We start from the raw sequence: 16,316 nt of genomic DNA on the forward strand, positions 1-16,316 counted from the left end.
AGGGATGGCTGGCTTTGAGTTGTTGGGTGTTGGGAGAGCTAAAGAAGCTCCCCTTCTAAAGTTTGGCATTCCTTAAGTAGTATGGCTGATTATATAGTTGCGGGTATGGAAACTGTCTTGGCAATCTGCAATGCATCGCATCATGGCCAAACCTACCACAATTGGCACATGGTCTTGATCTAGAATCCAAGCACTCAGTTGGGAGATCGTTTTCTCCACAATGTACGCATTGCACGTGAGGTCGTGTGGGCCTTCTCATCATCGCTTGAAGCTTAGCCAACTCTAGATTCATGTCCACTAACTCTTGTTAGCTCTAGTTGACACCCTTTCCCTTGTCTTGTGTACTCTGACTAGATCTCTCACTAATCATAGCTCTCTCTAAGGATCTAGAGAGGCAGTGCCATCTCGGGTCATGGTTCTAGAGCTTCTCTCCGTGAGCAGGTCATCCATGCATACCGCTTCTTCAAAGACCCTAGCTAGCATGTCCCTTTGTAGGTTCAAGTTGCTCAACAAGGCCTTGTAGAGCCCTTCATTTTGGATTCCGTTTATAAATACAGTGGAGATCACTCATTCGTTAAGTCCTTTTGTTGCTACTGAGATTCTCTTAAAGAGACTCTATATGTGGGTGATTTAGTTTTGGATATCCTCCTTATCCTTTTGGCTGACATTCATCAACCTGACAATGAGATTATCGGAGAATCCCACTTCGGAGAACCTCTTGATGAAGAGACTCTTGAGGTTAGTAAAATTATTGCATTTGGCATTTTCTAGGCTAGTAAACCACATATCCTTTGTCTCCTAGGTAAAGTCTCAAAGCTTGCACTCGTTGAGCAAGGTTTGTGAGGTTTTTTGCCTCACATACTTGCTCAAACTGCTCCATGAAGCTATATGGGTCATTGATTGCTGGGCTGATTCTTGTCGATTTGCTTAGCAATCGTAGGTATTTTGGTCTAGCTCTTAGAGTTTTGTGTGATTCCTAGTCCTACTAGAAACATAGTCTCTAGGGCTACTCCGCTCTACTTTCTCCCTTTCAACATTTGGTTGTCTCGCCCTAGTTCTATTGGCAAGAGCTAAGACATGTTGGACCTCAAGCATTTCTATGTCTTGCCTCAGCTTCTAAGCTTGTTGCTCTTGGTTGTAGGTAGCTATGCCTTGCAATGCTTTTCTTGCTAACCTTCTCTCATCCTTGAGATCAACTACTATGATCTCCTCGACTCTACTGTGATGCACCATTTTGGTTCATAGGTCGTATTGGTTTACCATTTGTTGAATGTCACCTGGAAATTCTCCTAAGTTGAGCTCGTCATCTGTAGGGTTGGTGCTAGCTCCCAACATGTCAGCGGTTGAGTAACTAGGGTGTCAATCACATTGATTAGATCGGGTAAAGTTGCATTCTTAATCTTATTAGTTCTCTTTCCCTTCTCTGTCACTTGATAGTTCGCAGTTGTTCATTTCAGGTTCTAGTTCTCAAGTTGTATCCAGCATAGGTGAATGCTTAGCCAGAATTGGACTTTCTACTATCTGCATGTCCTACATAATCAGAGTCTGTGTACCCCACAACTCCTGTATCCTGGCTACCATAGCAAATACACATATCTGATGTGCCCTTTAGGTATCTCATGATACCCTTCACGTAATCCCAATATTTCTTTCCAAGTGTAGCCATATAGCATGCCACAACACCAACTGCAAAGGCAATATCTAGACGAGTGGCTATCATGGCATACATCAAACTGCTATGGCTGATGCATAAGGGATCTTGGCCATCTCAGTCCTTTGCTCATCTATTTGCAGACAATCGTCATGTGAAACCTTCACATGAGAAGGTAATGGACATCTAATAGGCTTGACGTCCTGCATGCAGAAATGCTCAAGGACTTTATGAATGTACTCCCTCTGTGAGAGGTAGAGTAGTCCCTGATGCCTATCATGCTTAATGCGCATACCAAGAATGCGAGAGGCCTGTCCCAAATCCTTCATCTCAAAGCTTTTCTTTAGCTAAGATTTAAGAGCATCCAGCTTATCATGAGCTTTCCCTGTTATCAGCATATCATCCACATAAAGTACCAAAGTAAGCAATGAGCCATCATGGGCTGTCTTCGTGTAAAGACACAGGTCCTTAGCACTCCTATTCTAGCCCTGTGATTGCACAAAGACATTAGACTTATGATACCACTTCCTAGGTGCCTGCTTCAAGCCATAAAGACTTTTCTTCAACTTGCACACTAGGTGCTCCCTACCAGGTTCTGCAAAGCCCTTAGGCTGCTCCATGTAATTCTCATCATGCAAATCCCCATGCAACAATGCAGTCTGGACATCCATTTGATACATGTCCAAGTCACTCCCAAAAGAGAACACATATCCACTGGTAGATCGTCTTTCAGAAATACTACCAGCCCAATCAGCATCAGTGTATCCATGCAACTGTATCTGAACCCCAGTCTCATAAAATAGTCCATACTGCAATGTGGACTTAACATACCTGAGTATGCGTCTAGCCGCATCCAAATGTGGTTTCCTTAGAGCCTGCATAAAATGACTTACCAATCCAACAGTATAGCTCAAATCTGGCCTGGTAATAGTCATATAAATCAAACTTCCTACTATGCGTCTGTACATAGTAGGGTCTTCCAGAAGCTCATCTGTATCTGCGCTCAACTTCACATTCTGCTCCAAAGGAACTGAAATAGGCTTACAGCCTGTCATCCCATATTTGGACAGCATGTCCAAACCATACTGCCTCTGCAAGAGCTGTATTCCACTTGGTGATCTAATAACCTCAATGCCCAAGAAATAACGCAGCTCTCCCAAATCCTTCATCTCAAACTTCTGCTTCAATAGCATTTTCACATGAAGGATATCTTCATCACTGTCACCTGTCATAATCAAATCATCAACATAAATGACAAGTAGCATAATACCTTTCTCTATTTTTCTCACATAAAGTGAGAAGTCTGCCTTGGAAATCTGAAAGCCAATAGTGACAAGATACTGTCCTATCTTGTCAGACCATGCTCTAGGTGCTTGCTTCAAGCTATACAAGGCTTTCTTCAACCTGCAAACAAACTCAGGATGAACAGCATGCACATAACCTGGTGGTTGCTCCATATAGACCTCTTCTTGCAAGTCACCATGCAAGAAGGCATTCTTTACATCCATCTGATGTAAAGACCATTCCTTTGATGCAGCCATAGCAATGACTGCTCTTACGGTTGCCATCCTTGCAACTGGACTGAATGTTTCTTCATAGTCAATGCTATATGTTTGTGCATACCCCTTGACTACTAATCTTGCCTTGTATCTGTTCACAGAACCATCTGCATTGTGCTTCACCTTATAAACCCACTTACAGCCAATTGCATTCTTACCTTTAGGCAAAGGTACCAATTCCCATGTAGCATTTGCTTCCAAGGCATCCATTTCTTCATCCATGGCTTTCTCCCATTTTTCTTTTCCCATGGCTTCCTCAAAAGATGTGGGTTTTGGTTCCTGTATCACTTTGACCATATATGCATAGTGAATGGCTGTAGATCCATCATATTTTAGCCTATCCACAGGATACCTAGCTCTCGTAGACCTGCGCAAAGTAGGTTCACTCCCAGGTGCTCTCAAAACATCCCTGGTCTTCCTTACTCCAGGTGTAACAATAGAAGGAATACCCAACTCATCATCAATGCTCTGTTCTGAGCCACTGGATTCACCATCCACATAAGAGTGACCTGCATTCACATCAAACATGGGCTGATCAACCTTCTCTTTTTCTTTTCGTGATACCTGCATACCACTATCTGCATTGCTTTGAGAAGATTCTCCTGATCTCAATCTGCCTGTCCATGGCGAAGAATGTGAACCACTGCTAGAGGACGCTCCAAGTCCACTAATATTTTGTGACTGCTGCTGTGAATTCTGTGCAGCATTACCATTTTGTGCATCTACATCATCAATCACATTTACTGGTTTATACCAGCTACTCATCTCATCAAAAACAACATCTCTGCTCACTGTAAACTTACGAGTAGAAGGGTTATAGCATCTATACCCTTTTTGCTGCAGAGAGTAACCAATAAAGATGCACTTCTCAGCTTTTGGATCCAACTTGGATCTCAACTCATCTGGCACATGTACATAGGCAATGCAACCAAAAATTTTCAAATGAGAAATATCCGGTTTCCTACCAGTATACCTCTCCTTTGGAGTCATTCCATGTATTGCTACAGTGGGAGTCCTGTTCATTATGTAGACTGCTGTAGCAACTGCTTCAGCCCAATAAAAATCTGGCAAGTCTTTTTCATTGAGCATGGCACGAGATACCTCTCCAATATGCCTGTTTTTCCTTTCTACAATTCCATTTTGTTGTGGAGTATGACTGCATGAATATTGCTGCTTTATGCCATGCTCAGTCACTTGGAGCAGCAAGAAACAGCCTACAGTTGCCTTGTCGAGCACAGAGGCTGAGTACAAGGGTGCAGCAATGGCTGCAGGAACCTTGCGAACTCATTTGAGAGGTACTCTCCCCCTCCATCTGACCTTAGGCATTTTATTTGCAGGCCTGTTTCTTTTTCAACCATAGCTTTAAGAGTTTTGAAATGCCCAAAAACTTCACTTTTCTTTTTCATAAAATACACCCAAACTTTTCTGCTATAGTCATCAATAAAACTGACAAAATAATGACAGCCTCCAAGAGATGCAGCTTTAGTAGTCCACACATCAGAGTGGATTAATTCCAATGGCTTCTTACTCTCTTGAACATGTCTAGGAAATGGTTTCCTTGCCTGTTTTCCAAACTGACAGGCTTCACATACCTTATGCATTTCTGCAACCTTGAATTTTGGCAATCCTGCAACAATATTTTGGGCCTGCATTGATTTTAGTCGCTGTACATTAACATGACCAATGCGTTTATGCCAGATATCAATATCTGCAACTACACCGGTCCCATGTGCAAACATTGCTGCACTCAATTCAGACATGTCTGCATCCAATGTAAACATTCTGCCCTTCTTCTTTCCTTTTGCTATCAAGCGACCTTTATTTTTCATATCCTCAACAAAGCATCCATGAGGATTAAATCTGACCTGCAAGCCCTGCTCAACCATTTGACCAACAGAAACCAGATTCTTGGTGATATTCGGGACATGAAATACATCGGACATGTATTTCTTTTTCCCATCCTGCATAGACAAGGGAATTTTTCCAATGTGCATAATAGGATGTGCAGTATCATCACCAGTCTCCACAAAATCCTGGTTTTTCCATTTTTCTTGCATCCTCCATCCATTTTGCATGACCTGTCATGTGGTTTGATGCACCTGAGTCAACATACCATACATCATTGCTTTCTTCTGCACTTGTCACAGAATTGTTCATGTGCTGCACCATAAACAAATGCTCATTTCTGTCATCACCCTGTCTACTAGAAGATGCATAATTCCCTTGTTGCAGTTTTCCATTCATGATATCATTCTGCTTTTTATAGCAGTCTTTAGCCATATGACCCATTTTACCACAGTAGTAGCATTCAACATTACTGTTTGCATTTTGGCCTCTCTGCCATCCACCACGATCTCTTTGGCTCCCCCTGTCTCTAGAGTTACCACGTCCTCCTCCATAGGACTGGTTTTCTTGAGTTTGCTGCATATTCTGATTTCTGCCACGGCCTCCAAATCGGCCTCCTCTACCTCTGCCTCTACCTCTTCCAGCATTTGAGTAGAAGACAGCTTCTTTTGAAGTTCCTCCTGAAGAAGATGCACCATCATTTCTCTGCTCCTCAGAAATTAGAAGAGCAATCAACTCCTCAAAATCAGGAAATCTTTCACGGACGGAAATGGATGTTCGGAACTGTGCATAATCCTTTCCTAGACCATTCAAGGTCACGTAAACTAAATCATCATCTTCCACTGGCGACCCAATGGAAGCAAGTGCATCTGCAATCTTCTTCACCTTCATGTGGTAGTCGTTGATGCTCATACTTTCTCTTTGCACATTATGCAACTCTTGCTTGAGCTACATTTTCCTGGCTTGCGTATTTGTGCTATACATTTTTGACAAAGTATCCCATGCCTCCTTTGGCGTACTTGCATCCTGAATATGCACAATCATAGAGTCTGAAATACTGATAGACAACCAATACATAACTTTCCTGGCTCTCTCATGCCATGTTTTGAATGCCTGCATTTGCTGTTGATTGGGAACATCAGGAAGAACTGGTTCTTCTTCATTTCCTGCAACAAATTCCCAATATCCTTTTCCCATAAGGAAATTTGTCATTCTAAACTTCTATGCTTGGAAGTTGTTCTTGTCAAGCTTTTCAGTGACAATCTGTGAAAGAGAATCAGACGCCATTACAGAACACTGCAAAAAATTCTGTCACTGCAAAGAACACAGCTTCAGCCTCACAAGGGCAAATCTGCAAAACTGACGAAAGTGGTATTTGACCACATAGTCACTTCCTAATGACGATTTTGCATAAACAGGAACCAAGGATGATTCTGAAACTCCCAATGTCTCTGCGCACAAGCATACGATGCAATTTCTACAGTAACTTTTCACCGACCTGTAGAACAGTGGCTGCACAACATAAAACTGAGCCTTTTCTTGAGTGCGTGCAGAAAACTTCCGTCTGCAAAACAGGCCCCGAAATGGCCTCAAATCAAAAAAACAAGGTCGCCAAGGGCTAAAGCCCTTACCCGTAGCATATACTGCCCTCTTGCTTCACCGTGAAGGGCGTCTCAACCTGAGACAATGCACTCTTGTAATTTTCGGCTGTGCTACCTGCAGAGATCTGCTCCCAAAACAGAAAATGAAAGTAACACTGCTCCTCTTACCAGAACACCGCGAGCTTGGCTTGCTTTCTTGAGCTCCTTACCACGAACAAGGCTCTGATACCATATCAAGATTGTGGGAGAGAAGGAAGGAGTCTCACTTGTAGCTTTCTTGCTTGCACAATGGGGGAAGACACACAAGGGTGGAGGCTGAAAACAGTTTTCCTCTTCTTAGTTGTGTAAGCCAAAAGAACTCAAGTACAAAGAAATAGAAGAACCCTAGATATGGGTCTCAAACCAAACTCAACTAACTAAGGTGGCATACTAACTGAGCCACGAACTAGAGTAGATAAGGATAGCTATCATGTAGCTATTATTCATGGGCGGTGTACCAACCGCGTCTGCAACTGACAAGTCGGTGACATAAATACACAACGGTCACCCTGGCGTATCACGAGTGGAGCTCGATATCTCAACAAAGTCTGCCATGAGTGATCTTCCATGCAAAGTCTCCAAAACATACATGATATCCTGCATCATCAAGCTGTCCAGCTGACATGAGACTGCATGTCAAAGCAGGTACATGACGTACATCCTGCATAACAAAACTGTTGCCAGAAGAAAACTGCAGCCTAACATCACCAATGCCCACAATATCAAGAGAGCTGTCATCACCCAAGTGCACAGAACCTGAAACAGTATGGTATGAATGAAACCACTCTTGGCAAGGTGTCACATGAAAGGATGCACCAGGCTACATAACATTGATCTCTTCAATTTTAACACTGGACTTTGCAGGCACTATGTTGCGATTAGAAGACTTATCCTGCACTTTGTCTTTCCCCTTATCTTTGCGCCTTTCATTGCGCAATTCATGGCATTGTGGCCTAATATGGCCCTTTTTCCCACAATGGTGACAAGTAACATTTGCATTCCTGCCACGAGATTTGCTACGTGACTTCCTACGAGACTTGGACCGAGATTTTTGAGAATGCCGTCCACTGCCACTGCCACTGCCATTGCCATGCTTTCCATATCCATCATTCTTGCCTCTAACTGTCATAGCATGCGACACATGAGAGGCGTCCAAATTCTTACGGTTAACCTCTTCTTGCAGAAGAGCACTCTCAACATACGATAATTTCAAGGTAGCAGTAGAGGCACATAATGCAGTGCAGAATACATCCCATGACTCATTAAGAGTACCAAGCAAGAAAAGAGGAGTGACATCCTCTGCAAAAGTGATGTCCTGCGAAGTCAAGTTCTTGAGTATAGCATGGAACTGGCTCAAGTGAGCAAACATAGTCACATTCTCCTTCATGCGCAGATCCATAAGCTGCTTCAACCAATATATTTGACTCGCTGAACTTTTCTTGTCATAGAGATTCTTGATTTTATCCCACAACTGCCATGCACTCTGTTCTTCCTCAAAGACATTGTAATGAACCTGTTCTGTGAGAGACAATATAATAGTGGACTTGCATAACTCATCAAGCTCAAGCCATTTCTCATTTGGCATAGTTGCAGGCGGATGGTTGCTCAACCTCAAAGGTTTAATCTGTGATTTCTGCACCAACACCTACCAAATCTGGCTCTTTCAATAAGAGTAATTCGTACAATCAAGCTTAATGATGTTGAAAATAGCATGTTCAGTGGACCAACTCGCCATAATGCAGGCTGGAAGTCTGTAGACAGTTCAAAACTACTTGTTGTTTACTATAGAAAATGACAAAAAAATCACCAAAATTGAGAGAAAATGGCAAGAAAATGTAAACAAAGTTGCTACCCACCAAGTACTAGTGAAAGTATATCATTTCAGAATATTTCAACATGAAAAATCCATGTCAGTCCATACATATATGCTTGCTGTAATAAATTACAGATTTCAGTAAATGAGAGCTAACTGTGCCAAAATCGGATCCCAAGTCAATCAGATACTGCCAAGACCAAAGCCAGCATCATGCGGGCATAACATAAGCATATGACAGTCGATAAGCATGAATCCAACACCCAAACATGTCATACAAACATCTGCCAGTGAGTAGGCATACCCCAACGGGGCAAAGTGATCTTGCCACTACCAAAACTTGACACAAGTAGGTGTCAACTCACAAAGATACGGATCCAAATCTGAGACTCAGCTCATAAGCATATAGTGAACCAAGACATATAAACCATGCATCATCCCAAAGGGTAAGAAATCCCAAAGTCTCAAGTGTCTGTAACTGCTCAATAGCATGTAACTACTCAATGCATAAAAGCACCGCCTGCTCAATGTCTGATAAGCATTCAAGAATGCTCCCACTAGCACAAAAGCCGTATGTACGAGCTCAAGAGCTCAAACCAAGGCAAGAAGTAGTGCCAATGACATAAGTCCAAGATAATACATCAATAGTACATCCCGAAGAACATGTAGGTGGTAGAGCATCCGTATGTAGCATCCATAAGCATGTAAGACATCAAGTACATCCCAATCCAAACTCTGACAAGCCAAGTAACATCCAAGACAACTCTAGATAATCCAAAATGCATCCAAGGTAGAGCTTCAATGAGCACTCAAGCTCAACGTATGCATAGGGTAATCAACCGGGACATGAGCATCAAGCCGTAGGCAATGGGTATGCATAAACCCAAGGAGCATCACTGTCAAAGCATATACCACTGTCAAGCATGAACCATGTCAATGAGTGTGTAATGTCAAAGCTCTTCCAAAAAGCATCCGGAATGAAATCCAAGCTCGAAGTTGTACCCCAAAGATCAATACTTCATGGCATATATCCAAGACATAGGTCGGAACCAATAGGCATAACCCAAGGCATGTGTAATAGCTTCAGCCCACTTTTATTATAGCCAAGAATGACTATCAAAACTAAGAAATTTCAGCATGCAAAATCAGCTCCAAATGGTTGCCAAACAATAGGCATACATTCCCCTAACATGTAGGCATCATACGGGACCAACCGAGCATCAAATGACAATGCCGGGCAAGCGTAAACATCAAATGTTACTGTAGCATTGTTATAAATTACTTGTGGACTGTTATGACAGTCCCAAAACAATGCTAAATCAGACCATAAGCAATGTCAATGCTCAAACCTTTGATACCAAGCATCAAAGCATATCCAAATGCCTCAAATGAAGCCTGTTTAAGTGCCCAATGGCCCGGAGCTTGAGTAATACCCTGTGATGCAGATGGAGACCAGCCTAGAATCAGGCGCAAACAACGTGGATAGGGCTGGAGCAGTTGCTAATCAACATGGCCATAAAAGGGGTGGTAGGGGGTTTGAGGAGTGGCCAATGGTGGCCCACAAGGAGCCCCAACAAGTCTCTTCCAAGACCAAGTGAGATACAAGAAGAGAGAGCTTCAATGGTGGCTGCCCCTTTCTGTTCACAGCTTGTGTGACCTGAAAAATAATACAAAACCTTGTGGAGAATGAAGCAATACCTCTGATGTAATGCCCTGAAGGTGACCAACAATGCCGGAAAGAAGCTCGAGAAGCCGGGGAGTGACGGGAGCTCGAAGGAGTCGAATATATGGCTGTCAGGAAGGAGACCCAATGCGAGTGGGGAGTCGGTAGGAAGTTGAGAATGCCATGAACCAAGCTCAAGAGTCGACAAGCTGAGCTCTGATACCAGTTGAAAGGTGAGAAGGATCGAAGCTTGCACGCGAGAGCTATGGCGGGAGAGCAAGAGCAAGAAAGAGAGAGACAAGAAATGGGAACTCCAACAGTCACAATGTGTGACCGGGCCTTCCTTTATTCAAACTGTCACTAAAAGAATAAAGAATAAAGTGATGGTGACGGGCACCCGCCACCTGCAGTGTGCAGTGGTGGTGACTATCAGTGTAGTAATACACGGGTGGCTAGGTGGAGGTGCCTTTACCCCCAACACATTTGAAGAGAATGCCATTGTACTTTGTACTTTCAGTCTTGCCCATGTCTACTCAAGATTGTGTTTATGAGTCCAAGCCAATCTATCTTGGAACCTTATTCACTTGAGTAACAGACAGTGTGTTTAGTCTCAACCATCATGCTTCTTGTCATTGACTTCCATCCTCCATAGCTAAACCTTGCTCATTGCCTAACCTTATATCCTTGAATTGGGAGACTCTTGGTGAAGTAACGGTAAAGAGCTTTAAATTCAGAATAGTCAAAGACATTCAAAAGGCCATGATGCCTAGAAGGATATATTGAAGAATACGCTTGTCGTGGTTTAAATACAAGGCTAGTCGGCTTTCTGATCTTTAGGTTTTCTTTCTTTAAGCTTTTCTCCTTCTTTGACATAGGTTCATCTTTGTCATTTTCATTCATCATTGCTAGGTTCCTTATTGCAAGCTATCTTTTTGTTGTTGGAAGAATTTGAATTCACATGTACCCTCTTTACTTGAGGCTTTAGAGGAGATGGATCAAACTTCAAAGGAGAAAGCTTTGGCATATCTTTCATTGTAGAGGCAACACACATCTTTATGGTGGTTGACTTGGCTATGGCCTTACCTTTCTTTGAAGAGAAAACAAAAAACTTTTTGGTGGTTGTCTTGGTAGCGCCCTTTCTGCTTGTAGATTTCACCTATCTCTTGGATTTTCCCTTGGAAGATTTAGGAGGAAGAGGGGAGTCAGGGTCCACCAATGTGATTACCTTGTCAAAAATTATCTCAATATACCTCTCCCTTATCCACAACATATATGGATAAGGGAAATCTTTGTACTGAAACAAAGCACAGAAGAACTTAGTTGAGAACATAAGAGAATTTTAACTTAAAAGCAAAAGATAAAAGACTTACATTCACCCCATCTATGTTAAACAACTTTGAATCTATAGTCCTGCAAACATTTGAGATAACTCTCCATCCACAAATATGTACATCACTTTGTAGCCACGGATCTCTTAAAGGAGAAACTTAAAAGGTCTCTCTGAGCTAGCAATATCTTCAAAACTAGCATCCGAGGTGGTAGTAACAAGTCTATGTAATGTCCCCCCCCCACCCCCCCAAGTTCTATTTAGTGCAAAAAAAATTTCTCTCCCTCTCTCTCCCCCTGCCGTGTGCATGGCGGAGAGAGAGAAAGAGAGAGAGAGAGAGAGAGAGAGAGAGAGAGTTACAAGAGGGGGGCCATGCAGCCCCCCCAGATGGCGAGGAGCTCTCCCCTCCTTCTGCAGCACGCCCCCCCTCCGTCTTCTAGACAACATGCCCCCCTTTCTGTCATGAGCACGTGGCCGCCATAATGGCGCATGGGCCACACGGTGACCCCCCGGTTGAAAAACCATATAAAGGGCTCAGCCTTTAGGCAGAAAAAAAACAGATGATCAGGCTGTCATGCTAAGAAGAAGAGAGAGAGAGTGAGAGAGAAAAGGAGAAGAAGAAGAAGAGGGAGAGAGAGAAGAGGAAGAGAAGGAGGGAGAGAAGAAGAGAAGGGAAGAGAGAAGAGAGAAGGAGAAGGTGAGAAGAGAGAAGGAGAAGAATAAGAAGAAGAGGTAGAAGAGGAAGAGGAGAGGGAGAGAAGAAGAGAAGGAGAGAAGGAGAGAGAAGGAAGGAGAAGAGGAGGAAAAGAAGAAGGAGAGGAGAGGGAGAGAAGAAGAGAAGGAGAGAGAGGGAAGGAGAAGAGGAGGAAAAGAAGAAGGAAAGGAGGAAGAGAGGGAGAGAAGAAGAGAAGGAGAGAGAGAAGAAAAGAAGAGGAGAGAAAGAGGAGAGAGAGAAGGAGAAGAAGAAGTAGAAGAGGTAGAAGGAGAGAAGAGAGAAGTAGAAAAAGAAGAAGAAGAGAAAGGAGAGAGGGAAAGAAGGAGAGGAGAAGAGGAAGAAGAGAGGGAGAGAGAGAGAAGGAGAAAGAGAGAGGAAGAGAGTTGGAGAGTGAAGACGGTTCGAGGAGCCACACTCAAGCCACCCCCTCATCAGCAAAGGTTCCCCTTCTTGCGACCTTTCCCTCCCAAATCGGTCATCTTGAAGGCCGCTAAGGCCCGGACTATCCAAACCCCGAGTAGAAATGGCCCCCAAGAAGAAAATCACGAGAAGCATAGGTGCCAAAGCTATCGTTGGTACTGGTAATGTGGGAGAGGCAAGCGGAGCGACCAACATAATGAATGCCCCTACGATCACGAATCAAATCTAGGTTCTTTAAGCTTTATAATTAATTATGGAAGAAATGAAGGGGTTAGCTACGTGCATGGAATAAGGACGAGTCTTAGGATTTTTATTTACTTTAAGCACTAGGTTGCATGCGTAAAATGATAGAGTATGGAGTTCACATAAGTTTATATGCATGAAATGATAGCTTTTATGCACATAGAATGATAAGGCTTTCACATCATTTCACATAAAATAATAGCTTTTAAACTAGTTCAGTGTATGAATAGTCATTTAGAATTCATGCTTCGCGATCATGACTAAAAGAAACACATGAAATGATAGTTTTCGTTCATAGGATGCAATTGCACTGATGGATAGAAACCTAGACCTTCATGAGATCCGGTGCATTAGGAATAAGTATAATTGCCAACGAATTGTTTTATCGATCTTGTTGTGGACTATCGCAAATGGATATGCTCCTAGCTTAATTGAAGCTGGTGACCTAACCCTACATGGATTGTTGACCCAAGTTACGCTTGGTTGTTTGAAAAGGTTGTAAATCCCTTGAGCAAGTGTTTTGAATGAGTTTTGATACCTTCAGAACAGAATATCTCCCCCTCTATAGTGGTTTAAAGACTGAATTCAGAGATGTAGAGAAGAAGGAAGTAGAAGAGATGTTGGCCAGAGAGTCCCATAAAGACTGAAGCCTCCTTTGATTCTATTCAGTTGAGTACAAACCAATTGGTTTGACCCAACCCCTTGATGAATGACACAATCAAGAGGCAAGCATTAGAACGAGTCCATAGGTATGTGAGAAGAGAGAAGGCAAAAATCAAGGCTGAGAACGAGCTTGCAGTAGAAGCCACAGTTTGGTGGTGGCCAGAGATCAGAAGTGGAGTGTTATAGATGTGGAGAAAAGAGTCATACATCACTAAATTGTCCAAACCCTAGGAGGTATATGGATTACAAGCCCTTATGCAATCGATGCAAAGGAGAAGGCCAAGTGAACAACCCAAAGACAACACCTAATCTACCAAGAGAGCAAGCCTCATGGTGGCATCTACAATGCCCGTGTCCTAAAAAACCTGCAAGAAACACCCTTCCTCTCAATAAGAAACCATGCTCACACACACAAGAATCTAGCACATAAGAGATATGACCATCATCTTCATTCTCACTCTCTCCTTCCATGGAAGAGATAAAGCAAGAAAGCACAAGAAAGGAAAGAGAGAAAGAGTTGCGCCAATGCCAAAGAGAAAAGAAAATACATGCAAGAAGCTAGATAAAGGAGAGGAAGAGAAGTTCTAACTCCCCAAACCACCTTTTCCCACAAATTTCATGGCTCTTCATTTCCACCTTTTCATTTCTTTGAGACTTTTGTTTTACATGGTTATTTGCACCTTAAAAGAAGATTCCTTTTCTTTATTTTCAATAAAGGAACTTCTCAACCTTTCAAATTTGGAAAAGAAACACACATATACTTTAAGGTAACGACTTTATAATATCTAGTCATACCTTTTCTAATGCTTGTCTTGAGATTTTACAATGAATTTACAAGGTTAAATTATCAAACTACTTAAGATTTGCCGATGAAGATCATACTTGTGTGCCTAAATTTGCATAATTTTGGGAGTTATCATAAAGCCAAACTCTTATGGTACATCCTACCGTCTGTTGCTGGGGAAGGCCATGGCTGTTTGAAGCAAGAGCAAGGACGGATTGGTTCAAAGGAACCTTAACCCTCGGCAGAGGACCCAATAAAGTTGTATTGAAGTTGTATGGATCACAAAAAGGCAATGGATCCACATCCATCGAAGTCGTAACTGACTCCTCTAATGAAGTAACAGATGGTACATCAGGAGATGAAGAGGCTATCAAATAGATCTTTCCCAAGAAAACAAAGGCACAGTCCCTAACAGTGGGCATTGTAAGCCAACTACCAAAAGAAGCAAAGTCCTTGTACATAGGAGAATATCTCATGTGTCTGAACTCGAATTGCCCAGGTCTGCATTCACCTTAGCCTTGCTCCCCTTACCAGCATTTAACCCAAAATTTTATTTTTTTCCCTTCTTTTCCCAATTTCAGCATATTATACATCAGTAGTGTGCTCACACTATTTGCTCCTATCGTACCTAAATGTAGAGAAAAATCATAAAGAAAACACCTATACTAGTCCAACCTACCTTTCCAAATCCAATAAACCAAAAACTTACTTGCTAAGGAGATCAAATACCTCTTTGAACTCCCTCACTTCCTATCTATCTAGCCCAAGCATTGGTTTGGGAAAAACCCTACTTCAAGAAGTCACAAAACTCATATGACATGTACTCTCCACCATTATCTGACCTCAAACATTTTATGTAGCATCCAAACTGCTTTTCAGCCATAGATTTAAATTCCAAGAACTTTTCAAACGCTTCACTTTTATGCTGCATAAAGTACACCCAAGTCATCCTATTGAAATCATCAATGAAAGTGATATAGAATCTACATTTTCCGCTCATGGAAACATTCTGACATGGGCCCCAAATATCTGAATGTATTATTTCCAAAGGATAGCTGCTTATTCTCCCCCTCTTTGGAAATGGCAATCTGGACTGCTTGCCAAATTGACAAGCCTCACATACATGATCAAAATTTACATATCCTAAATGCGGTAGACCACGGACTATCTGTTTTGACTAGGAGGAAGCATCGAGAGGGTTGAATTTACCATCGTAGTTGGACTATTAGATTCCCAAAAATTGGACCGTTTGACTTGTTAACCCTAGTTCAAACAAAGAAAAAGAAGTCCAATAAAGTCCAAGAAAACTCTAAATGCGAACAGAAAGGAAGAAGCAGGAAGGGAAATGGCCAAAAGTATTAGCCTCAAAAGCAAAGTCAAAGGCAAAAGCACATTTTTGAATGCAAGGTGCCCCTAGAACTTTTGTAAAAGAGTGCAAAGCTCCCTCCTATGCAAATTGTAAAGGGTAGATGGGCATAGGTAAAGAGAAAGGGAAACTAGAAGGGAACAAGAAAAGAGGACCTTGCCACAATGGCCGGTCATGTAAAAAAGGGGATGGGTGCCCAAAAGGATAAGGGTTTTGTATATAAACTCCAAAAGTAAAGGAGAAGCTCATTCTTTGGTGTGTCGCTAAAGTGGACTCTTCTTCTTTCCTTCTTCTCTCCTTCTTGCTTGCTTGTGTGTGCTTGAGAGAGGGAGTGTGAGAGTGAGGGTGAGGGATCTTGGAGAAGAAGCTCTTCATCATCTCCTCTCTTCTTCTTCTCTTCTCTTTTCTTGCACGTGGCTATAGAAGATGGAGATGGAGCTTAGAGGTGGAGGCTTGAGGATGTTTGAGCTCGCATCATGAATCATGGAGTTATCGGCTTGCTTGAAGGAGGAGGCTACTGATTTGGGCATCAAGGTAAGCTCACTACATCCCATTAGGATCGAAGGCATGTCGTCTAAGTGAGATATAACCATTTGTGCTTGCTTGAAACACTTGAAGCAATAAGTG

Source organism: Lygodium microphyllum, chromosome 25, assembly GCF_053477565.2.
Source record: "Lygodium microphyllum isolate KBCC chromosome 25, Lygodium_microphyllum_v1.1.10, whole genome shotgun sequence".
NCBI classification, from domain to species: Eukaryota; Viridiplantae; Streptophyta; class Polypodiopsida; order Schizaeales; family Lygodiaceae; genus Lygodium; species Lygodium microphyllum.